Source organism: Bufo bufo, chromosome 2, assembly GCF_905171765.1.
Source record: "Bufo bufo chromosome 2, aBufBuf1.1, whole genome shotgun sequence".
Classification (NCBI taxonomy): domain Eukaryota; kingdom Metazoa; phylum Chordata; class Amphibia; order Anura; family Bufonidae; genus Bufo; species Bufo bufo.
The window spans coordinates 351,666,957-351,693,854 of record NC_053390.1 but is presented as its reverse complement, the minus strand read 5'-3'; the positions used below and the strand labels follow the sequence as shown (position 1 = coordinate 351,693,854).

At 44.0% G+C, this 26,898-nt stretch overlaps 1 protein-coding gene across 2 annotated transcripts in view; it reads left to right on the top strand.

The window, feature by feature from the left end:
- Positions 1 to 12,896: 12,896 nt before the first annotated feature.
- Positions 12,897 to 26,898, top strand: part of TJP2 (tight junction protein 2) — a 173,478-nt gene continuing 159,476 nt past the window's right edge. For both annotated transcript variants that reach the window (XM_040417095.1, XM_040417094.1), the window contains exon 1: positions 12,897 to 13,109. The gene's annotated coding sequence lies outside the window, so the exon portion shown is untranslated. The remainder of the gene's footprint in view (positions 13,110 to 26,898) is intronic.

Genomic DNA, 26,898 nt, shown 5'->3' with positions numbered 1-26,898 from the left:
CGGCGAAAGCCGGAGCAGGTTTACCATATGAATTTACTTAAACCATGGAAAGATAGGGAAACCTGTACAGAAGACAGCCCGCGGCCGGGTTTTCTAGGAGAGATACCGGCCCCTCTGTATGATGCAAGAGAGGCGGCTGCCACAGTAAAAATTGCTGACAGCCTCTCCCCTAAACAGACTCAGGAGGCCAGGGAGTTCATTAATCGGAACACGGATGTGTTCTCGGACCTCCCTGGACGCACTTCCATAATCCATCAAGACATTGTCACTGAGCCTCAGGCAAATGTCTCATTAAAACCATACCGCGTGCCCAAGGCTCGGCGACAAGCACTATAGGAGAAGGTGCAGCTAATGTTGCAGCTAGACGTCATTAAGGAGTGAAAATGGCCAGGTCACCTGATCGTTTCTCTCCCTACAAAACTTTAAGTTTTCGGTGGAACACAGGGCAGGCCGGTTACAGGGAAACGCGGATGCCCTGTCCCGGGTACACTGTTTAGCGTGTGTTCAGGGTTGAACAAAGGGGGAATGTATGTGACACAGTGAGGGGTTTGGTCTAGGAAAACAGGTATTTTCCTCCCAGCATGTGCTGCTGGGCTGATTTACAGCCAGGTGAGGTCAAATACTGAACCGGGTTTAAAAGGCCAGTCCGGGTTTTAGCAGCACCTGGCTGTCCTTAAATAGGCAGCTGGGCTCAGAAGCCATCTCTCTGTGTTGGGATCTGGGAGCCTTGTGTCTGGATGAAGGCTTGCTACCTGTTTGGCGTGAAAACAGGTTGGTGCTGCTATCAGCAAGGACTTTTTGAGGCAGAATTGCCGCATGGTGTAAATTACCACCAACATGGCAGGGGGACTTTTTGTTTGAATATGACTGCTTGTTTTATCGCTTGCCTAAAGTGTGAATAAAACACTGAACTGTTTGATCCAAAGAACTTGTTGTTGCCTCTATACTGTGTCCACTAATCCTTTCTACCAGAGCAAGTCCCCACAGTATATATGTCACTACCAGAGCTTTGAGACGTTCTCACAGCTCTGTTTCTCCACCCCTGTGATGATGTCACTACCAGAGCTTGGAGGAGTTCTCACTGCTCTGTTTCTCCGCCCCTGGGATGAGGTCATTACTTTCTGTTTCCTTCCTCCCAGCTGTTCCTCCTATGTTTGATTTCTCTGCCTTTAAATCACCCCTCCTCCTTTTGTAGAGTGTGGATTATATTTCTCATTTGAATTGTAGCTCTTGCTTGATTATCTTCACTTGTATGCTATCATTTCACTGGACCTGTGTTCTGCTGCAGCAAGTACCCCGGATATTGCCACCTGTCTTTGGATCCGTCTTCTCTGCTGCTGCAGCCCCTTCAGCTAAGTGTGCAGACATTGTAGTGTATCTGTTTGTTTTCTGACCGGATCCGAGGCGACCACGGTTCCCTCCATATACTGAGCAGGGCACCGGTGGCCGTGCCCCTTCCACTATTGTAGGGGTTACAGTGGTCATCAGTCTTAGGTACGTGGGCATGCCTCGTTCCACCATTAGGATCCGGGTATGTGCTTAGCAGCATAGGGAGAGCTTTGAGGGTCTGACAGGGGTCACCCTTTATCCTCCCTAGTTTGGGTCCGGTCAGTGACTCTATTTTCTGTGTATGCTCTAGTTGCTCACATACAGTCGTGACATTATAATCCACCAAAACCGTCTTTTTTGACATGGATCCGCTTTCTGGCCTGGTTGACCGCATGCAGGGACTTTCTTTGGAGGTAGCGGATCTCCGTCTATCTATGACTCAGCTTCAAGCATTGGGCTCTGCTCCGGCCCATGGAGTCTGTTGCGAGCCAAAGGTCTCACTTCCGGAAACGTTCTCCGGGGGCAGTGAGAATTTTGTTCGCTTCAGAGAGGCATGCAAACTCCATTTTTGCTTGTGTCCCCATTCCTCTGGTAATGAAGAGCAGAGGGTGAGGATTGCCATCTCCCTGCTCAGGGGTAATGCTCAGACTTGGGCTTTTTCGCTGTCATCAGGGGATCCCTCCCTTCGATCCGTGGAAAGATTTTTTGTGGCCCTGGGGCAGATATATGATGACCCGTATCGTGTTGCGCTGGCCGAATCTAACTTACGTTTTTTATGCCAGAACAAACTGTCTGCGGAGCTTTATTGTTCTGAATTTCGGAGATGGGCAGCTGATTCAGGTTGGAATGATGCTGCACTCCGGAGTCAGTTCTGTCATGGTCTCTCAGAGAGATTGAAAGATGTGTTTGCTTTCCATGAGAGACCAACGTCCTTAGAGTCTGCCAAGTCATTGGCGGTACGCCTAAGAGAAAGAAACGAGACCTCTCTGTCCAGCCATTGTCAGGCTAGGGGCAGTGGTGCGGACTCATTCAGTGTGCAAGGGCCTCATCCTGTCTCGGTCCCCTCTGAGGAGGAGCCCATGCAGCTAGGTCGACTTGCCCCTGATAAAAGAGGATTTAGTCCTCAGAGTATGGTGTGTTTTTGTTGTGGGGGCATAGGTCATTTGGCAAATGTTTGTCCGTCTAGGAGATTCTTGAACTGTACTAAGAGCAATAATAAGAGAAAAACCTCAAAAGGTAAATCATCAAACTCTGCTTCATCTGCTACTTTGGGCAAAGTTGATGTAGGAATTGATGCTTTTCCTCTGACCTGCAGTTCCTGTTTTCTCCTGTCTGCCAGGGTGGCGCTAGAGAGCAAAGTCATTTCTTGTGAGATTTTTGTCGATAGTGGAGCGGCCGTCAATCCTATTGACACTCAATTTGTAGCCATGCATGGTTTTCAGGTTTGTACATTAGAAAAGGATATACCTGTTTTTGCTATTGACTCTGCTCCACTCTCACAGAGATCTCTGAAGGGCATTGTTCACAATATCCGGTTGGCTGTGGGTGACACTCATGTGGAGGATATATCTTGTTTTGTCCTTAACGGATTGCCTTCTCCTCTAGTTTTGGGGTTACCCTGGCTCACTAGACATAACCCCACTATTGATTGGCAAGGAAGGCAAATAAATGAGTGGAGTGAGTTTTGTAGAGAGAATTGTCTCACAGCGACTTTTGCAGAGGTGTCTACTAAAACTGTGCCATCATTTCTCTCTGATTTCTCGGACGTGTTTTCCGAGAGCGGTGTTCAGGAGCTACCTCCTCACCGGGAGTTTGACTGTCCCATTAACCTCATTCCCGGCGCCAAGCTGCCAAAAGCACGCCTCTACAATCTCTCACAACCGGAAAGAATCGCAATGCGAACCTATATCTCCGAGAGTCTCGATAAGGGGCATATTCGTCCCTCAAAATCACCTGTTGCCGCTGGGTTTTTTTTTGTTAAAAAGAAAGATGGCTCTCTGAGACCTTGCCTAGATTTTAGGGAGCTGAACCGTATCACGATTCTCGATCCCTATCCCCTTCCTCTGATCCCGGACCTCTTCAACCAAATTGTTGGGGCCAAGGTTTTTTCCAAATTGGATTTGAGAGGCGCGTACAACCTGGTCAGGGTCAGAGAGGGGGATGAATGGAAAACGGCCTTTAATACCCCTAACGGGCATTTCGAGAATCTCATTATGCCTTTCGGCCTGATGAATGCTCCGGCCGTCTTTCAGCATTTTGTTAACAGTATTTTCTACCATTTAATGGGGAAATTTGTATTGGTGTATCTTGATGATATTTTGATTTTTTCCCCTGATGTTCAGACCCATCAGGATCATCTTTTTTCAGGTTCTGCAGATTCTGCGGGAAAATAAATTGTACGCCAAGCTGGAGAAATGTGTTTTTATGGTATCAGAGATTCAATTTCTGGGTTTTCTCCTCTCTGCTTCTGGTTTTCGCATGGATCCGGAGAAGGTCCGTGCTGTACTTGAGTGGGAGCTTCCTGAGAATCAGAAGGCATTGATGCGCTTTCTGGGTTTTGCGAACTATTACAGAAAGTTCATTTTGAATTATTCCTCTGTTGTCAAACCCCTCACTGACATGACAAAAAAGGGGGCGGATTTTTCCTCTTGGTCGGAGGAGGCGCTTGCAGGTTTTTCTAAGATTAAAGAGAGTTTTGCGTCTGCTCCCGTCTTGGTGCATCCCGATGTTTCCTTACCTTTTATTGTTGAGGTGGATGCTTCCGAGGTGGGTGTGGGTGCGGTTTTGTCCCAGGGCCCTTCTCCTGCCAAATGGCGACCCTGTGCCTTTTTCTCTAAAAAAACTCTCCCCGGCAGAGAAAAACTATGATGTGGGAGATAGGGAGTTGTTGGCCATCAAGTTGGCTTTCGAGGAATGGCGCCATTGGTTGCAGGGGGCCAGGCACCCTATCACCGTTTTTACCGACCATAAGAATCTGGCATACTTGGAGTCGGCCAGGCGTATGAATCCGAGACAGGCCAGATGGTCTCTGTTCTTCTCCAGATTTAATTTTGTCGTTACATTCCGCCCTGGGATCAAAAATGTGAAGGCTGATGCTCTCTCTCGCTGTTTTCCGGGAGGAGGAAACTCCGAGGACCCAGGTCCCATTTTGGCGGAGGGGGTAGTTGTTTCTGCTCTATATTCTGATTTGGAGGCCGAGGTCCAGGCTGCCCAGACTGAGGCACCTGCCCGTTGTCCTTCTGGGAAGTTGTTTGTGCCTCCTGAGCTACGTCACAAACTCTTCAAGGAGCATCATGATACTGTTCTTGCTGGTCACCCCGGGAGTAGAGGCACGGTAGATCTCATTGCTCAGAGATTTTGGTGGCCGGCTCTTCGTAAGTTGGTGGAGGGTTTTGTGGCTGCTTGTGAGACGTGCGCTCGCGCTAAGGTCCCTCATTCACGGCCTTCAGGTTCCCTTCTCCCGTTACCCATACCGTCTCGTCCTTGGACACACCTGTCCATGGACTTTATCACGGATCTTCCTCGTTCCTCAGGGAAGTCGGTGATCCTGGTGGTGGTGGACCGTTTTAGCAAGATGGCTCATTTCGTACCTTTCCCTGGTTTACCCAATGCTAAAACGTTGGCGCAAGCTTTTGTCGACCATATTGTTAAATTGCATGGCATTCCCTCTGATATTGTTTCCGATAGAGGCACGCAGTTTGTGTCCAGATTCTGGAAGGCTTTCTGTTCTCGCCTGGGGGTTCGGCTGTCCTTCTCTTCTGCTTTTCACCCGCAGTCGAATGGTCAGACTGAGCGCCTCAATCAGAATCTGGAGACATATTTGCGCTGTTTTGTGGCAGAGAACCAGGAGGATTGGTGTTCATTTCTCCCTCTTGCTGAGTTTGCTCTGAACAACCGTCATCAGGAATCTTCTGATAAGTCACCATTCTTTGGTGCATATGGGTTCCATCCACAGTTTGGGACATTCTCGGGAGGGGCTCCTTCTGGTTTACCTGAGGAGGAGAGATTTTCCTCGTCTTTGTCTACCATTTGGCAAAAGATTCAGAGTAATCTTAGAAAGATGAGTGAGAAGTATAAGCGTGTGGCTGATAAGAGACGTGTGCCTGGTCCGGACCTGAATGTGGGTGATCTGGTGTGGTTGTCTACAAGAAATATTAAACTGAAGGTTCCCTCCTGGAAATTGGGTCCCAAGTTTATTGGGCCTTATAAAATCTTGTCAGTCATCAATCCTGTTGCCTTCCGTCTTGATCTTCCACGGGTTTGGAAGATACATAATGTATTTCACAGATCTCTCTTAAAACCATATGTCCAGCCCACGGTACCCTCCTCTTTGCCTCCTCCTCCGATTTTGGTTGATGGCAATCTGGTGTTTGAGGTTTCCAGAATTGTGGACTCTCGCATTGTCTGCTGTTCTCTTCAGTACCTCGTTCATTGGAAGGGTTATGGTCCTGAGGAGAGGATGTGGGTTCCGGTGTCGGACATTAAAGCCACTCGCCTCATCAGGGCATTTCATAGGGCTCATCCTGAGAAGGTGGGTCCTGGGTGTCCGGAGTCCATCTGTAGAGGGGGGGGGGGGGTACTGTCACTACCAGAGCTTTGAGACGTTCTCACAGCTCTGTTTCTCCACCCCTGTGATGATGTCACTACCAGAGCTTGGAGGAGTTCTCACTGCTCTGTTTCTCCGCCCCTGGGATGAGGTCATTACTTTCTGTTTCCTTCCTCCCAGCTGTTCCTCCTATGTTTGATTTCTCTGCCTTTAAATCACCCCTCCTCCTTTTGTAGTGTGGATTATATTTCTCATTTGAATTGTAGCTCTTGCTTGAGTATCTTCAATTGTATGCTATCATTTCACTGGACCTGTGTTCTGCTGCAGCAAGTACTCCGGATATTGCCACCTGTCTTTGGATCCGTCTTCTCTGCTGCTGCAGCCCCTTCAGCTAAGTGTGCAGACATTGTAGTGTATCTGTTTGTTTTCTGACCGGATCCGAGGCGACCGCGGTTCCCTCCATATACTGAGCAGGGCACCGGTGGCCGTGCCCCTTCCACTATTGTAGGGGTTACAGTGGTCATCAGTCTTAGGTACGTGGGCATGCCTCGTTCCACCATTAGGATCCGGGTATGTGCTTAGCAGCATAGGGAGAGCTTTGAGGGTCTGACAGGGGTCACCCTTTATCCTCCCTAGTTTGGGTCCGGTCAGTGGCTCTATTTTCTGTGTATGCTCTAGTTGCTCACATACAGTCGTGACAATATATAAATAAAATTACTAAATACGAGAGTATTGCGGTATTCAGGGATACCTTTTTATTGTACTAACCTAATACTTAAAAGAAAAGCTTTCAAGAGTTTTCCTTTCTTCCTTTGTATTGCTTCAGACCTGAGAAATAGAGAAACACTCTCCAAAACTTTTCTTTATAGTTTAAAGCAGTTTCAGCAAACACCAGGGCTGTGTAAATAATCCTATACGTTAAACATGTCACTTAAGACTAATGAACAGACGCTCACAGGCTTATTCACAGAAGGGTGAAGAGTTTGGAGAAGGGAACAATCTAGGACAACATAACTGAATAGGAAAGTGAGCTGAATTGGAGAATTTTTTTCAAATCCGCTATGTTGTCCTATATTGTTCACTTCTGACTTCTCCAAACTCTTCACCTTTTTGTGAAATAACCCTGTGCGTGTTATTAGTGTGTGCAACTAATACTACTTTTACCATGCACCAATTTTACACATGTATGACACGGTGCGGCGGTCAGGGGTGCTTGTAATGTAGAAGGCGGCGGTCATGGGTGCGTATATTGCAGGGTGCGGTGGTCAGGGGTGCGTGTAACTCAGGGTGCCCTGGTCAGGTGTGCTTGTATTGCAGAATGCAGAGGTCAGAGGTGCGTATAACGCAGAGTGCGGCGGTCAGGGGTGCATGTAACTCAGGGGGCGCTGGTCAGGGGTGCTTGTAACGCAAGGTGCGCTAGTCAGGGGTGCATGTAACGCAGGGTGCGCTGGTCAGGGGTGCATGTAACGCAGGGTGTGCTGGTCAGGGGTGCATTGCAGATAGAAAAAGGTACTTACAGTTATGATGTGCTCTGTCCTCGTGCCTTCTGAGGTGGGCGGGGGAAGATTCACTTGGCTGCCGACTGCCGAGGAGCCCTTAGTGAAGCGGGTGGGCAGCATGGGCAGTATTTTCAGTTTGGCAAAACTGACAGATCGTGGCTAGTTGGGATTTTATAAATTTCTATATTTAAGATAATTTTTGTCCCATTTTGTAAGAGAAAACTACTGAATTGTATAGATATGCAGGAACAATGGATTATTCACACAATTAACCCTCTTTAACCTCCACAAAGTTGGGAGGGATGCTGTATTCCTTAGGGTGTATCTACATCTGTCAGCCTGCAGCCTCTCACATATGCCTCTCACTGGCGCTCAGCAGGAGTAGGTAATGGGATTAGCTGTGGTGTGAGGTAACCATTGCGGTGACTGCTCCACAGTATGACGTTACTTTCTTACTGCGCCAGGTTTAGGGGATATTCCATTACTACACACAGCTCGTTACCCAAATCTCCCGTCTCAAGCTGGGCTCAAGTCTCCTCAAGCAGCGGCCGCGCTCCCTTCCCTGCTGATGACGGGGTTTGGCTGGGGCGCCCTGGCACCCAGCTAGGCGTGTGCCAAGGAGAGAGGTCTCCTGAGGTGTTCGCTGTCACCATGAATCAGCGGGGGGGGATGGCAAGGAATAAACTTAGGGGGGGGGGATTGCCCCCCCTGCCCCTCTGTAGCAACGCTTATGTGTGTGTGTGTGTATATATATATATATATATATATATACACACATGCCTATGTGATGCCTGTGCAAGGCATCACAGAACACAAAGTTACCGGGGCTATTGCCTAGAGACAGTGATTTCTACAGTCAAGAGAGTATATGGAAGCTATTCTTTTCTAAAAAGCAAGTGACTGGTCACCTACATACTGTATATGGTGAACGTGCACTATTGTTAAGAAATTTTGGGCTAAGATCAGACACTTTATTGCATCTATTACTTAATCCTCCCTCAATTTTGTTATTGGGCAACAAACCCCCTAGAATCATGACTGTGGCATTAAAGGGGTTGTGCCATAAGATACTTCTCACTTAATGCCTCATTCACACAGTCAGAGTTTGGTCAGTGATTTCCATCAGTGATTTTGAGCCAAAACCAGGTATGGTTCTAAACACAGAACAGGTGCAAATATTTCCCTTATACCTTATCTCTGTGTAGCTCCACTCCTGGTTTTGGCTCACAATCACTGATGGAAATAACTGACCAAACACTGACGTGTGAATGATGCTTAACATGTATTTTAATCAATTATTCTAGCTCCGATTACTGTTTGGATAGTTTTTGTATTTTGAAATTTACCTCATTTGCAGTTTTCTCTTATCTCCCATACTTGAATCCTATATCCTGGTTTGTCATATGACTGCTGTCCCATCATGCCCTAGGGCAGTGACATGTGTCCTGACATCAGCAGGACATGTGACACGAACCATGCACCTTGTTCATACCAATAAGGTTTCCTATGTCCTACATTACAAGGCTCCAGGACATAACCTACAGCAACTAAATTTTAAAACTGATTTGCCCCAGGCTACAATGGTGGGCTAATAACTACAATAGGGCAGGTTTGATAGATGGTGGTATTTGGGGAAAGTGATATAACAGTGATATCTGTTATGGGGGACACATTTATATTAGTGGCACAACCCCTTTAAAGTCTTATATTCATTTAGTGCAGCAGTGGAGAAAGACAAGCCGTGTGTTTGATCTGGTAGTAGGAAGGGTGAATAAAATAATGCTCTGTGAGAAAAACTAACAGCTATATGTTTATACAGGCTTGTGCTATGTGAGAAAATATAGTCCTCCTAGACTTCACTTGTCAACGTACCAATCTAAACTATTATGGACAACTGAAATAATATTAGAGTTCTTCATACTCGTGTATAGGCCTCTATGGAAGATACTTGTGTGCATTCTATTACTATATTTTATTTGTACCCTATTTCATTTGTATACCTATGCTTTTATACCGTTTATCTTTGTTCATGTTTATTCCCTGTAATGTGTTTTTTTTTTTGCAGAATGTTTCCACTTGTAGCACTTAAAATCCAAAAGAAGGGATACTGTTATAATATGTACTAGGTAAGGGCCTTTTACGTATCCATAATGGGCACCATTTGATAATATGGTGCTAATTATAGTTTTCGTTTTATCGTCAAGAAAAAAATTCACATTAACTGGGGAACAAACCGAACACTTAGGCTACTTTCACACCTGCGTTCAGGTGTCCGCTCGTGAGCTCCGTTTGAAGGCTCTCACAAGCGGCCCCGAACGCAACCGTCCAGCCCTAATGCATTCTGAGTGGAGGCGGATCCGCTCAGAATGGAGCGAACCAAATTGATTATCAATGTGGGGAGCCATGATGTCATGGCACCTAACATTGATGTTTAATTGTTTTATTAATATTATTACTTACCTGTTTTTTGAATGGGTTAACCCAGATGCTGTGGGTGCTCGAGTGGTTTTAGATGATTTTGATTGGTGAGTTCAGCAACTGACTTTTTCAACCTATAAAAGAACAGAAAATAACGACATTAGCGCATTCATGTAAGTATTTTACAAGATCAGTCTGCCGCTTGCAGCGTTCGGATGTCCACCTGGCCGCGCGGAGGCAAACGGATCCGTCCAGACTTACAATGTAAGTCAATGGGGACGGATCCGTTTGAATTTGACACTATATGGCTCAATTTTCAAACGGATCCGTCCCCCATTGACTTTCAATGTAAAGTCTGGACGGATCCGTCTGAAGCTACTTTCACACTTAGAATTTTTTCTACAATATAATGCAGACAGATCCGTTCTGAACGGATCCAAAGTCTGCATTATATGAGCGGATCCTTCTGGGCAGACCCCAGACGGATCCGCTCCGAACGCTAGTGTGAAAGTAGCCTTACCTGCTCCCTTCTTTTCATCTTTTCAACTGTTGATCCAACAATTCCCAGGCTTCTATTCCATCATTCAAGATGGTGCGTTGGTAACCCAGATCACTTCCTGCCTGTCCAGCCCTGCTCTTGGATTGGTCTGCAGTGCCCAAATGAGCAGTGCTGGCAAATCTGAGGGCAGCAGGAAATATCTTGGGCTACCAAATACACAGTGTGCATCAGGTAGTTTTCACGGATCAGCGAGTGTGGACCCATTGTGCCAACTAACTGGTTTGGCTTTGGGCTAAACCCTAAGGGTGTTATTCTGGCACTCCCAATATAATTGGCAGCTGACCCACTGGGGTCAGGGACTCTGGTGCAAGAACCAGAAGCTCTAAGCACATCAAAACCACGGGTACAGTGTGAACAGTCACATACAGATTATATGGTTTCTGGCAGAATGCTGGATGGCTGAGACACAGGAAAACCACACCACAATGCCAGAAGTAGTCTGGACAGTCTCTAATACAGGAACTGCAAATAATGGCAACACAGAACTGGAGACACTAGGATAGCTTGGTGGTAGTGATTGCAGCAGAAACAACGCAGAGAGGAACCAAGACTGTAGAACAGACAGGCAGAGAGACTAGGAGAACTAAAACATGGACTTGAACAGAAAGCTGAACTGTGAGGTCAGGAGTACACAGGCAGGATGGCAGTGGTGGGCTCTGGACTGCTGACCTAACAGTAGTCTGAGAAGCTAGGCGACCATCTTGAATGACAGAAGATGAGCCATAGGCCTCATGCACACGACCGTTCCGTTTTTTTGCGGTCCGCAAAACGCGGATCAGCAAAAAACGGAATCCCCCCGTGTGCCTTCCGCAATTTGCGGAACGGAACGGGCGGCCCATTGTAGACACTTGCCTATTCTTGTCCGCAAAATGGACAAGAATAGGACATGTTATATTTTTTTTTGCGGGGCCACGGAACGGAGCAACGGATGCGGACAGCACATGGAGTGCTGTCCGCATCTTTTGCGGCCCCATTGAAGTGAACAGGTCCGCACCCGAGCCGCAAAAACTGCGGCTCGGATGCGGACCTGAACAACGGTCGTGTGCATGAGGCCATATAAGCTGTTTTCCCCCTGTTAATATGAATATTTTTTCTTGAACTGGAGGGTCGCTTTAACTTTAAAATTGAAGTAATAAACAGCTCCAATCGACTTGCATATTATTGAACGGTGCCTATTATGGCCAGAAAATCTGCCCATGTAAAAGGCCCTTACCTGGTAAGTGTTCTGGTCCCAAGTTAAGGTGATTTTTTTTCCCTTGAACATTTTTGTAATGTACTTTATTAGGGAAAGATGTTTCTTTGTACTGAGCAATGATGACGCTTGTGTATGACAATAGACCCAGAAGAAGATACAAGCGGCACTTCTGCTCTCAGCGATGCGGTGCGATGCGGTGCGATGCGGTGCGATAATTGTATAGAAAGGACCAGCACTCGCTCTATGTGTATGACAAGTCAGTTAGGCAGGGTGATGGGCACATGTCCATAGTCAGGGACTGAGGTAGAGACACGAGGTGGCTGGAAGCCTCTGCATGTTACACACAGGCATCTTCAGCCCTCAGTAGAACTGAAGAATGAAGACCGACTTTCCTTAGCAATGCTATTAGCATTGCTAAGAAGGCTCTTTACACCCTGTGTTCTAGTATAAAGGAACATCTTTCTCTAATAAATTACATTACAAATCTGTCACCTCTCCTGACATGTCTGTTTTAGTAACTACTTGAATTCCCCATGCAATACCAATTCTGGAGCATCTATTCTTATGACTCTATGTTGTACCATTCCTTTATTATTTCTACTAGAAGTTATGAATGAATTGCTTACAGCTTGCAGTAAAGGTACAGATGGGTGTTACTAGTTGAGGGTGTGTCCCTGTAAAGTCCAACACCAGCAGCATTGATTGGACGCAAGAGACACCCGCTACTGGTAACACCCAGCAGTACCTTTACTGCAGACTGCTGGCAACTTATTTTTAAAATTCTTGCAGGAATAATAAAGAAATGGCACAACATCGAATAATAAAAATAGATGCTCCAGAATTGGTATTGCATGGAAAATGCAAGTAGTTACTAAAACTGACATGTCAGGAGAGGTGACAGGGGCTCTTTAACATCCCTGTCCCTTGTATATTTTACAAATAAACCAAAACAACAGTTCCACTTTAAGTAATCAAATTAATTCTATTTGTCTTTTCAGTATTTGTCATAAGCTCTATAAAAGTCTTTGAAGAAACCATATAATTTCCGCAACCGTGTAACCAGTTGGACCTTATATTTGACAATTATTTTTCATCCAGATCTAATCATTTTTGCCATTACGTCAGGATTGGGCGTCGCCCGTGTGCCTACAGGTAAAGGGCATTTTTTAGGAAAGTCTTCCCAATTATGTACTGCAGAAACTTGAGTAGACTCAGCCTTTTGTTAAGAAGTAAAGTAATTGCCGAGCACTTGTTGGACGGTGCAGAGCTAAGAGTGATACCTATGACCCATAAACACCTCCCCTCTACACAAGCTATGTGCTCACTCATACACTGCTCTGCAAACAGGAAGCTTCCTGGCTCCCATTCTCCACCCTGGCTGCTTCAGGCAGCACACACCCTTTCCAGTCCAACCTTAAATCGCAAGGCTCCCTAAGGAAACTTTTCCAGAGAAAAAGAAATCTTTGGATATTCTTTGGTAGTTGCTTTCTGTCCGCCTGTTGTACTTTGGACGGTTTATTTCATGCTGTAATATAGACAGCAAACACTTTCAGGAACTGCAAGGTGAGTACAAACCTGTCAACATGGCCTCAGGTTAAAGCCTCAGTTCCGGTCGTTGTGTGCTGATGTGACAATGGTATAATGTATGCATGTTGTCGGCTTATTATTTATGACATGTGATAGGACCGTGAACAAGTGATTGTCATCGTGGACTGTGGATCCTAGTTAGGGCTATCATCTATCTATAGAATGGACCAAGTCACTAAACAGGACTTTACAGACGACTTCAGTTTCAGTTCTTTTTTTTTTTTTACTTTGATAATAATATGAAAAATAATATTTCTTTGTATTATTTATATTCCTTTAGTTTACAATGTGCTGCACTCAACTGGTTTAGCTACATTACTGAACAGGTTCCAACATGCAAGCTGAATACACTGCTTAGCTTCTCTGGCTTATGTTCCACAGTTGGACGGGAATTGTTATGGAGTCTATCCTAATTCCACATAGGGTTTGCTGATAGCTAAACTGATATAGTATTATGATGGCAGTTGTATATGGTATGTAGCACTAAACGAATGCTTCTATGCCTAAACGGTGCATATTTGCATTCACAAAACATGTGAAACATCTATGGAGTCGATGTAGAGAGTAGGCAGCCATTGCCTAGTCTACCAGCAACTTCTTATGTCTGCGAATTTAACTACCGTACATTTTAACCCCTTAGTGGCATAACTAATTTTAGCCATTCTATGTTATCGATAGGAACTGAAAATATCACTGTATTGATTATTTTTTTTAGTATACTATTATTTTCAATGTCTATTGAATTTCAATGTATTTTCAACAGTTTTGTCTCTTTTTTGAATTTAATATACCGTACTTCTGTCACCTGAGTTGTGCGCCAACTATATTTACTTCAAACATAACTTCAAAATTTATAATAAAAAAGGGACATTTTCTGGAAGGTTTTTCTAATTTTAATATGACTGTTGGGAGAGTAAATGGGTTTTGGAGACCTTTTATATTGATGTCCTATCCTCAGGATAGGTCATCAATTTCTGATCGTTGGGCCTCCTCATAGCATACCAAGTACAGTACCATCCATTGTATAGTGGCTGTGCTTGGTATTGAAGCTCAGGCCCATACACTTGAATGGAACTGAGATGCAAGTAGGCCATGTGACTGATGAACATGATGTGACAGGCCTAGGAAGCAGTCTCTTCAAACATCAGATCACCGAGGGTTCCAGGATTCAGACCCCTACAATCCCAAGGATAAGACATCAAAGGCCCCTAAACCCCTTCAACCTCCCAACAGTCACATTAAAATTGGAAAACCCCTCCCAAAAATGTCACTTTTTTATTGTAGATTTTGAATTTACATTTGAAGTAAATATAGTTGGCACACAACTCAGGTGATTTAAGTGCATTTTAGTGACATAACTAATTTTAGTCTTAAAGAGGACCTGTCACCCAAAAATGCAATACAATATGACAGCACCATTTTGTAGAGAAGGAGAAGCAGAGTAGATTGATAAATATTATTGTAGGAAAAGATTCAGTAAAACCTGGGGGTTATCAGTGACCGACAGCATTGTGTGTATAAGTATGTATACAGAGAAAGCTGTCACTCACTGATAACCCCTTCCTCCTGTACCGATAGTTTTTCACAGGAAGTAGAAAAAGTAAAGATATAAATGTATAAACTACAGGTTTTACTGAATCTTTTCCTACAAAATGATATACCAGTCTGCTCAGCTCATCCGACTCTATAACACGCTGCCTGCAGATTGCATTGCATTTTTTGGTGACAGGTCCTCTTTAACCCCTTAGGGACGCATGATGTACCGGTACGGCATGTTTCCCGAGTCCTTAAGGACCCATGACGTACCGGTACGTCATGGGTTTAAACCGCGATTGCGGCGAGGCGGGGGTTAATCGGGACAGGATGCCCGCTGAAATCATTCAGTGGGCATCCTGTCACAACGCCGGGGGGGATCATGTGACCCCCCCATATCGGCGATCACCGCAAACCGCAGGTCAATTCAGACCTGCGGTTTGCGGCTTTACCTGCGGTTGCGGCGGCGATCGGGCAGTGCCATCGGGTCCCCATGCGGCTGTAGGGGGGACCCAATGGCATGGAAGGCAGCGCGATGACTAAGGAAGGCATCGCGCTGCCTTCCGGTGACGAGCCTATGAGATCCAGCCCCCTGGATCTCACAGGCAGGGAGCTGTATGAGTAATACACAATGTATTACTCATACAGCCAATGCATTCCAATACAGAAGTATTGGAATGCATTGTAAAGGTATATACCCTTAAAGTTCAAGTCCCAAAGTGGGACAAAAAATAAAGTGAAAAGAAAAGTTAAAAAAATTAAGTTTTCCCCCCCAAAAAAATTAAAGTTTCAAGTAAAAATAAACAAAAACGTAATTTTCCCCAAATAAAGTTAAAAAAAAAAATGGTAAAAAATAGGGGGCAAAAAAAGTATACATATTAAGTATCGCCGCATCTGTATCGACCAGCTCTATAAACATATCACATGACCTAACCCCTCAGATGAACACCATAAAAAATAAAAACTGTGCTAAATAAACCATTTTTTTGTCACCTTACATCACAAAAGTACAACAGCAAGCGATCAAAAAGGCGTTTGCCCACCAAAATAGTACCAATTTAACCGTCACCTCATCCCGCAAAAAATGAGCCCCTACCTGAGACAATCGCCCAAAAAATAAAAAGACTATGGCTCAGAATATGGAGACACTAAAACATCTTTTTTTTTTTTTAAAAAAGCTGTTATTGTGTAAAACTTACATAAATTTAAAAAAGTATACATATTTGGTATTGCCGCGTTCGTATCGACCGGCTCTATAAAAATATCACATGACCTAACCTCTCAGATGAACACCGTAAAAAATAAAAAATAAAAACTGTGCTAAATAAACCAGTTTTTGTCACCTTACATCACAAAAAGTGTAATAGCAAGCGATCAAAAAGTCATATGCACCCCAAAATAGTGCCAATAAAACCGTCATCTCATCCCGCAAAAATCATACCCTACCCAAGGTAATCGCCCAAAAACTGAAAAAATTATGGCTCTCAGACTATGGAAACACTAAAACATGATTTTTTTTGCTTCAAAAATGAAATCATTGTGTAAAACTTACATAAATAAAAAAAGTATACATATTAGGTATCGCCGCATCCGTGACAACCTGGTCTATAAAAATATCACATGATCTAACCTGTCTTATGAATGTTGTAAATAACAAAAAATAAAAACGGTGCCAAAACAGCTTTTTCTTGTTATCTTGCCTCTCAAAAAGTGTAATATAGAGCAACCAAAAATCATATGTACCCTAAACTAGTACAGCTGTTTACGACCACATATGGGGTGTTTCTGTAAACTACAGAATCAGGGCCATAAATATTGAGTTTTGTTTGGCTGTTAACCCTTGCTTTGTTACTAAGAAAAATGGATTAAAATGGAAAATTTGCCCAAAAATTGAAATTCTGAAATGTAATCTCCATTTGCCAATAACTCTTGTGGAACACCTAAAGGGTTAACGACGTTTGTAAAATCTGTTTTGAATACCTTGAGGGGTGTAGTTTCTTAGATGGGGTCACTTTTATGGAGTTTCTACTCTAGGGTTGCATCAGGGGGGCTTCAAATGGGACATGGTGTAAAAAAAAACAGTCCAGCAAAATCTGCCTTCCAAAAACCGTATGGCATTCCTTTCCTTCTGCGCCCTGCCGTGTGCCCGTACAGCTGTTTACGACCACATATGGGGTGTTCTGTAAACTACAGAATCAGGGCCATAAATATTGAGTTTTGTTTGGCTGTTAACCCTTGCTTTGTTACTGGGAAAAATGGATTAAAATAGAAAACTTGCCAAAAAATTTAAATTCTGAAATTTCATCTCCATTTGCCAATAACTCTTGTGGAACACCTAAAGGGTTAACAAAGTTTGTAAAATCAGTTTTGAATACCTTGAGGGGTGTAGTTTATAGAATGGAGTCATTTTTGGGTGGTTTCTATTATGGAAGCCTTGCAAAGTGATTTCAGACCTGAACTGGTCCCTAAAAATTGGTTTTTTGAAAATTTCTGAAAACTTTCAAGATTTGCTTCTAAACTTCTAAGCCTTGTAACATCCCCAAAAAATAAAATATCATTCCCAAAATGATCCAAACATGAAGTAGACATATGGGGAATGTAAAGTAATAACTATTTTTGGAGGTATTACTATGTATTATAGAAGTAGAGAAATTGAAACTTGGAAATTTGTAATTTTTTACAAATTTTTGGTAAATTTGGTATTTTTTTTATAAATAAAAATGAATTTTCTTGACTTCATTTTACCAGTGTCATGAAGTACAATATGTGACGAAAAAACATTCTCAGAATGGCCTGGATAAGTCAAAGCGTTTTAAAGTTATCAGCACTTAAAGTGACACTGGTCAGATTTGCAAAAAATGGCCAAGTCCTTAAAGGGCTTCAGTCACCCCACAAAAGTCTTTTTTTTTTTTTTTGGATAGTTACATTCCTTATAGCGCGATATAGGAGAATATAATCTTGTCACTTACTTTCATGCGGCCGTTTCTTTAGAAAACGAAGTTTTATAATATGTAAATCCAGTCTCTACCAGCAAGTAGGGCGTCTACTTGCTGGTAGCCGCAGCAGAAATCCGCCCCCCTCGCCGTGTTGATTGACAGGGCCAGCCGTGATCTCCTCTTCCGGCCGGCCCTGTCAGTATTTCAAAAATCGCGCGCCTCTGTTCATTCGGCGCAGGCGCTCTGAGATGAGGAGGCTCGTCTCCTCAGAACTCCCTCAGTGCGCCTGCGCCGATGACGTCTTCTCTTTCGGTGATGTCATCGGCGCAGGCGCACTGAGGGAGTTCTGAGGAGACGAGCCTCCTCATCTCAGAGCACCTGCGCCGAATGAACAGAGGCGCGCGATTTTTGAAATACTGACAGGGCTGGCCGGAGGAGGAGATCACGGCTGGCCCTGTCAATCAACACGGCGAGGGGGCGGTTTTCTGCTGCGGCTACCAGCAAGTAGACGCCCTACTTGCTGGTAGAGACCTGATTTACATATTATAAAACTTTGTTTTCTAAAGAAACGGCCGCATGAAAGTAAGTGACAAGATTATATTCTCCTATATCGCGCTATAAGGAATGTAACTATCCAAAAAAAAAAAAAGACTTTTGTGGGGTGACAGAAGCCCTTTAAGGTGAAATAGAGTCTTTAAGGTGTTAAGTACCAGTAACATTTTCTCCCTTCTATGTTCTAGCAGTCATAATCTTTTATTTTTCTTCAATGTAGCTGTAGAAGAATTTTTCCTAACAAGGTGTAGCTTTATTAGGAACCATATTGGGGTCCATGTAGTGAATTAAATAGCTTTCATTATTTAGGGGGAAGATAAAAAAAAATGCAATTTTAACCATGTTAGAGCTAATAGATTCCTCTCTAGTGATAATCATTATTGCTTTCACTGTAGAGTATAACAGGTATTGCTAAAGAAGTGGACCGCTTATTGTATGGCAAATATAGGATATAGGCAGGAGGAACGGTGTACAATAGAAACTTTGTGGCACATTTATTAAGACCGCCGTTTTAGATGCCGGTCTTAATAAAGCCCTAAGCTGGCGGAGGATCCGCCGGAGTTATGAAGAGGCACAGGCCTCTCTATAACTTCGGCACATCCAGCGCCAGTTCTAAATGTAAGACAGCTTCCGAGCTGTCTTACATTTAGACCATTTTCTACCCCTAAAACAGGCATAGAAAATTATGAATGAGATGGGCCTACTGGCCCCTACACTTCCCACGCCATGACCACAATTTTAGACCTGGCGTGAGTGGGGCGAAGTTGCAGATAGCATATTTCAGTTTAGTAAATGACCCCCGCTATTGACGTTTGTGTGTGGGGTACTAGTGTTTGGTTTGACTTATTTGACACTGTGGTCCTGACGATAATTAGTTGGTCACACTCCTTTCCTGGAAAAAAATTAAAAGACTCCATATGTGACTGTAACATCAGCTGCTGTGCGCCGCTGTTATCAGCTGCTGTGCGCCGCTGTTCCCCTGCTTACCGCTGCGGTCCCAGGCGCCGTGTTCAGCGGTGATCTGCTGCCAGTGTTTCCTTTCAGCCCTGGCAACAGCACGCTTGCTGCTTGTTTCCTGCAGCATTTCCTTAAAGGGATTCTGTCACCAGTTTTTTACCCCCCCATTTAAAAATATGGTTATGTTCATGGAGCTCTAGCGATTCCTAATGTGGTCTTATAACCGAAATCTGTAGGCTCATTTTGTCTAAAAAACGTTATAACTAACCTGTCATTCATCTCACAAAGGTGCCCAAGGGGATGCTCATGTCTTCCAGATGCCGCCTGCACCCGCCGCCGTTCGTGCCCAGCTCCTCCTTTGCTGTCATCAGCGCCGCCTCAGAATCCTTTGCTACGCCTCCGGCTCTCCCTCACTCCCCCCTCCTTCTTCTCTAACATCCCGCGCGTGCGCACAGGCCTGTGCCTGATGCGCCCGTGCGGACTTCTCCGTTCGGCTTCATGGAGCGAAGTGCGCATGCGCCGGCGCTCAACCTCCCGATGACCTGAACGCTGGCGCCAGCCTGTCAGAGCCCGCGAAGAGCTGTCAGGAGCAAAATTATGTTAGTACCTTTGAAATACTGAAGTAGGAATAGAGCAATAGAATTGAATCCTCCGGTGGGTTTCTGAAATGAGCTGTGGGCGGACGTGCTGCTCCTGACAGCTCACAGGCCTGTGCGCACGCGCGGGATGTTAGAGAAGAAGGAGGGGGGAGTGAGGGAGATCCGGAGGCGTAGCAAAGGATTCTGAGGCGGCGCTGATGACAGCAAAGGAGGAGCTGGGCACGAACGGCGGCGGGTGCGGGCGGCATCTGGAAGACATGAGCATGCCCTTGGGCACCTTTGTGAGATGAATGACAGGTTAGTTATAACGTTTTTTAGACAAAATGAGCCTACAGATTTCGGTTATAAGACCACATTAGGAATCGCTAGAGCTCCATGAATATAACCATATTTTTAAATGGGGGGGTAAAAAACTGGTGACAGAATCCCTTTAAGGGCAGGCGCACGTCACTTCCTGTGTTTTATGGGTTGGATCATGTGACCTCGCCAACCAATCCTAGCCCTCCTGCACATATATAAGTGTCTCAGCCCCCTTCCCAGATGCCTCAGTGTCAAGGTCCTTGTGTCCTGCTTAGGTTCCTGATATCCGCTTGTGTTCCTGACTTGTACTTGTGTTACCCGTTTGATCCCTGCCTTCTTGTCTTGACTCTCCTGTTGCCGACCCAGATTGCCTGACCTGTACCTGTGCTGCTTGCCCTGACCTATTACCTGTCTGACTTCGCCTCTGCTTCATCCTTCGGTCCTGCACTGTTGCTCCTGGTAACAACTCAGCCTGCTGACAATGCCTGTACCTCTGGTACCTTTCTCAGGTACCTCCTGGTCCACCGGGACAAGCTGCCTCGTTTACCTATCCTCCTCAAGAGGTAGCGACCTGGTGTTCCCCTTGGGCAACTCTATCCCCACCATCAGGGGTACTGTGAAGATCGAGAGGTTCACTTAGCTAACGCCCTTAGAGGAGGTAGGACACGTGGCACAGTGGGTTCACACCCGCTGGTTCGTGACAGTGACAATCAGAAATGGTGGTTAATTGATGGAGGGGAGGGAGATAGGTAACATGCACAGAATTCCATGTTATACTTCCCCTGGGGTCATGAGAGAGGATGTTTTTTCTCTTCTACTACAGGCTGTCAGTTCCCCGACTCCCCCTTCTCCTCCAGGCTGGCTGAGATTACAGCCAGCTGAAGGGGGAGGGCTGCTTTAACCCTTTATATCTCAGGCTGTGTAGCTGATAAAGATGTTTGAAAGCTTCTTTGACAATCAGCTATTAAACAAGACAGGATTGCAGCATTATCTGCTATACATCAGGAGATATAGCCTTTAAAAATCAGCTTTGGAGGTTTGGAAAACAGGTTTCAGCTGCTTTCACTCCTGACCCAATTTCTAAAGCCTATATTTGCCTATACAGCTTGGGGTATGAAGGGTTAAAACAGCCCTTACCCTGTTGCCCGACTAATGTTTGGGCTGAGACGTTAGGTCCTTTTCTCAAAGCCCGAACATTACTGGGCAAAACTGTTAGAGGGTTAATGGGCAGCCTCTATACATGCAATGCATGGCCTGTCCAGCTTTATCTCTAGTGCACTTCTAGACATTACAGATAGGGAAATAACATGAGGTAGAGAAAATTTTGTTTGTATGCCTTCTGGGAGTGTTTAAAAGGGGCAAAACATTGCTGGTCATCTTCCTATATAGTTTCTTAAAAACACAGTTCTAATAGCATCAGAGAAAAAGCTAAGGGCTCTTTCACATGAGCAGATGCCGTGAGGGTAATCTGCTACGTGAAAGACAGCCAAGCCCCGCTCCGGACAGCAGAGACACGGAGCATTAACATGATTGATAATGCTCCATGCCTCTCTGTGATCTTTTTACTACAAAATCACAGTGAGATAAAGTTGTCACTGTGATTTTGTAGCAAAAAGGTAACAGAGAGGCAAAGAGCATTATCAATCATGTTAATGCTCTGTGTCTCTGCTGTCCGGAGTGGGGCTTGGCTGTTATCACGCAGCGGATTCCACGCACGGCATCCCCTCGTGTGAAAGAGCCCTAACAGTTGCCCTCTAAGTGAGTTTTCTCTAAATTAATCTTTACGATATGTCAATCAGACATGTCATAAGAGCAGGATGCAAAAGCAGACACTGAATATATGGATTATAAACTGTGGTAATGCTATATGCACTATATAAAGGAATATAAAGAAGCGCACAAATATTTTTATTAAAAAATCAGTGACCATCCATTGCAGTCATTTCAGTATAGGGTACAAGCTACTTTTTTTTTTTTTTTTTGCTGCAGATTTTGGTATGTTTTCCAGACTGAAATCCACATAAAAGAATAATTAACATACCATAACTGCCCATTGATTTAAATTTGAATTTGTGACGTAGACTGCACTGTGAAGATCTGAAATCCTTCTTGCTGTGGTTTCTGCATTAAATCCACAGCCAGATCCATGTCATGCAAAGTGCAACAAAAAGCCAGTGACAATTAAAAAAGAAACAGCAGCACCTAATTAAAAAAAAAAGCCACTAGACAAAAAATGTCTAGTGCGTCCTGTATTCCATTTTTGGGGACAAAAAGAGACAATGCAGCAGCACACTGCAAACACAAATAAAGTACAATAATGCCATAATTATAGAAAACATTCTGGTGCTAATGCTACGCTTATCTTGAAAATTTGAGATTCTTGGCAAAATTATTTGGGCCCCTCTGCCAAATGTCAAGGCGATCTCTATAAGATGGGACCCTAACACTAAATCCTACCTGTTATGTGCCATAATGGCCACCATAAAATTCAGGGAGTGCAGGTTCCACATGCATGCTGGGTCCACTCTGCTTTTTATCATTTTTGGTCCCGTAACAGCCCCCATTAAATCCAGGGATACAGGTACCAACATGCATGCTGAGCCCACTCTATACCTCTCCTGGTGCCATAGCTTTCAATAAATACAATGAGAGCAGGCTACAGCTTTGTACGTACTCTAATTAAAATCAGCCTATGGGGCAGACAGCCTGTATTCCATTTTTTTTCTTCCACTTTCAGCTAACATCTGGAAAAAAATGCGCCAAAAACCAAAGGTACAAAAAAGGCACTAAAAACAGAGATGTGCACAAAAATGCCATTAAGACTAAAAAGATTGGGAATGTATAGAGTGACGAATTATATTTCTAGTTTTTCTTTTAATAAAACTCTTCTCAAACAATATTAAATTAAAGTTATTGTAATGTTGGAGCAATGAGATGTTATTAATAGCCAAGGTGAAAGATGAGGGTGGCTGATTATAGATAGGTACTGTTCCAGTTATATGGCTGTTTTCACTACTTCCACATTTTTATTGAAATAATCATCATTATTCTGCTGAACACTCCTGCATGATATAGTCCAATGATAGCATTAAAATGTTTAACTTGTAGGGAACAGCAAATCTCTCCAAGGCTGGATCCACACCTCTTCCTTTTTTAGTTTCCTTAATGCAACCAAATCTAGTAATTTTTATTTGATTTTTCTGATTTTTTTTGACTTTCAAATTTTTAGTTTGAGGTGGGAAACCCCCTTTATGATGCCAATGAAAAGTCACTCCAGTGCAAAACTAGAAAGCTTCTTTAAATGGCAAAATGAATACATTATTTTGTAATAAAAATTATACGATCAGTAACTTAAAGAGGTTGTTCATTTTTTGGGGGAAAAGGGGGTTTGGACAGACCCCCCTCCTGGCCAGACCTGCAAAGTGAAGCATTCTTACTTGCTCCCCACGACTGTGTCCTGGCTCCTTTGCTGCTTGGCCACCGCTGCCTCACTCAACTTCCCCGCTGTCAACATCTGCTTTGATACCACTGCAGCCAATGAAGGCTGTAGAGGTGACCTGGCCCCCTTGGGTCATGTGGCCAATTGACATGACACAAGGGAGAAAAGTCGCCACTGCTGCCTGTCAGTGGCTGCAGTATCAAAGTGGCGGCCATGCAGCGAAGGAGTCAGGACCCAACGGCAGGAAGCAGGTAAGTATGCTTCCCTTTGCAGGTCTAGCTAGGAGGGAAGCTGCCCAACCCCCCTCCCCAACAGGTGACCAACTCTTTTAACCACCTAACAGTTTTGCCCGAGCTCAGCTACAGTTTTGGGAAAAGCACTTAAAAAGGGTACCGGGTGTCAGACCCCGCCAATCAGATATTGATGGCCTATCCTGAGGATAGGTCATCAATATATATGGCCGCACAACCCCTTTAACTGTTCACCCCAAGATGTGTGCTCGGGCTGAAGGGGAAGAGGGGGAGGGCTGTTTAGCTGCTCATATCTCCAGATTGATAGCAGTTAGAAATATGGGCCTGGTCTTATTTGAAAGCTGGCATTTAAAGCTTTCATACAAGACCAGTATCACAACATTAGCAATATCAGCAGGAAATATCACTGTTAGAAATCTAGTCGGGCATAAACGCACTAAAATCTGCTTTTACTTTCACTTTCAGCTGCATTCACTGCCATCCCAATTTCTAACAGCAATATCTTCAGATATAGTGAAGATAATGTGATTCTAGTATTGCTTCAAAGCTTGGAATGTCAGCTTTCAAACAAGACAAAGCCCATATCTCTAGCTGCTTCCTCTCTAGAGATATGAGCAGCTAAAGCAGCCGCCCCCCTCCCCTTCAGTCTGGAGGAGGAGGAGATGCAGTTGAACTGACAGACTGCAGGAGAAAATAAAAATAATAATAAAAATATATAGAAATGTGACATTATCATCATTGTACTAATGCATATAATAAAGTTATGTTATTTATATCACACAGTGAACACCATAAATAAATTCCACAAAATAATGTTACAATATTTATCTTTCCCCCTAAAAATTAAATAAAAGTTATTTAATACAGTATATATACCCCACAATGGTTCCTAAAAACTCAATTTAAGAGCAAAAATTAAAAAGTTATGATGGCTGGAGCACAAAGGGGGAATATGTTACTGGTCCTTAAAGGGATTCTGTCAGCTAGTTTTAGCCTATAGAGCTGTGTACATGTGCTGCTAGATCAACCTCAGGGAACGTACTGCGCATGCGCTAGCTGGCATGCACGAGATTACGGCACTTCAACTGTGTGACGTCGGGAGGGGCAAAGAGGAGATTCGGAGGATGCAGGGCAGTGCTGGGCTCCTTCACAGTGGGCATGGCTGGGCTCCTGAAACGTTCATAACAGCCCCTTGGGCTCCTTACTAGCCTAATTTGCATATATATATATATATAAATAGTTTTTTTTCTGAATAAAAGCACTCACAGCTATGGAAAATGTATATTGTAGACGCACTAGTGGCGATCTAGCAGCACATGTACACACCATTTATACCATTATCTACAGTAATACATGAGTAGCACTGCAGATATGGAGTCCAGATCACTATTTTATTTTCCTACTGCTTCTTGTTCCCCCACTGTCAGTGCTCAAAGCTAGATTGAAATACATTGTCATTACTGCTGTGTATGTGCACATGAGTCCTCTCCATTATGTTAGAACAGCTTTGAGTGCTGACAGCAGGGGAATCGGGGGCAGTAAAAAAATAAAAAATAGTGATCTGGACTCCTTATCTTATCTTATATTATCTTATCTGTAGTATAACACATCTATTACTGTAGATAATGGTCCAAATTTGGGGTGACAGACTCCCTTTAAGGCTAAAATTATACATATTATATATTGCATCCCCTGAATTGTGCACCAAGCAGACACTACCATACAAAAGGGACATTTTTGGGAAGGTTTTTTTCCATTTTAATGTGACTGTTAGGAGGTTAATCATGATTGTAGTCATAATGAGTGGAACATACTGTACGTGATATTCAGAACATGATAGAGATAAGCCTAGTTACTGATAGGAATGTAATAATCAGCAGAATACTAAATATCTTTTTTATTAAGACCAGCAATGTAGTCTAGACAATGAAGAAAAATCATTGGGGTCTATAAACCTGTGCCATACAACCTAATAAAGAAAGAAGCCTAGCGTTACCCAGTTATGTTCTGTATCTAGTGTCTTCTAGTGATGATGGAAACCCAAAAAATACATTTTCATGCTGAAGGTTATAAATGTTAACTAAATAGTAATAATATGTATAATATAAAAATTATATCATATAAAAGTTATATGTATAATATAAAAGCTCTATAGTTTGCATGCAGGATTTTTTTCTTCTTTAAAATTCCAGACTCCTGAACAGAGTTCTAGTCAATGGATTCCATTTGGTGCTGTTCTGGTTAGCTAAGTCCCGAATCTGGCAGTTTCTTTATATTCGTTGCTCTGCTCCTAGAATGGAGCACAACAATAGAAATAAATAGCGGTGATGTGAATGCCGCCTAAGTGCTTAGTGATTATTACTTAAATGTAGGGCTACAGCTATCGATTATTTTAGTAATCAAGTATTCTACCGATTAATCCAATGATTAATCGAATTCTCTAATAAAAAAAAAAGTACATTTTCCTTTATTACAAACTCATCAGTCCCCACTGCCTCAGTCCTCAGCGCCATCAGCTCCCTCCACGCCATCAGTCCCCCATGCCATCAGTTCCCCCATGCAATCGGCTCCCCCCAGTGACATCAGCTCCCCCAGTGCCATCAGGTCCCCAGTGCCATCAGCTCCCCCCCAGTGCCATAAGCTCCCCACAGTGCCATCAGCATCTCCCCAGTGCCATAAGCCCCCATGCCATCAGCTCCCTCCAGTGCCATAAGCCCCCATGCCATTAGCTTCCTCCAGAGCCATCAGCTCCCCCATGCCATCAGCTCCCCACAGTGCCATCAGCTCCCCACAGTGCCATCAGCTCCCCCATGCCATCAGGCTCCCCACAGTGACATCAGCTTTCCCCAATGCCATCAGCTTCCCCCAGTGCCATCAGTCCCCACATGCCATCAGTGCCAATCTGGCACTTTCTTTATATTCAACGCTCTGCTTCTAGAATGGGGCACAACAATGGAAATAAATAGCGGTGATGGGAATGCCACCTAAGTGGTTAGTGATTATTACTTCAATGTAGGGCTGCAGCTATCGATTATTTTAGTAATCAAGTATTCTACTGCTTAATCCAATGATTAATCAAGTACTCTAATAAGAAAAAAGTAATTAAAAGAATGTTTTCCTTTATAAAAACTCATCAGCCCTCCGTGCAATCATCATCCCTCTCCATGCCATCAGTTCCCAAAGTGCCATCAGTTCCCA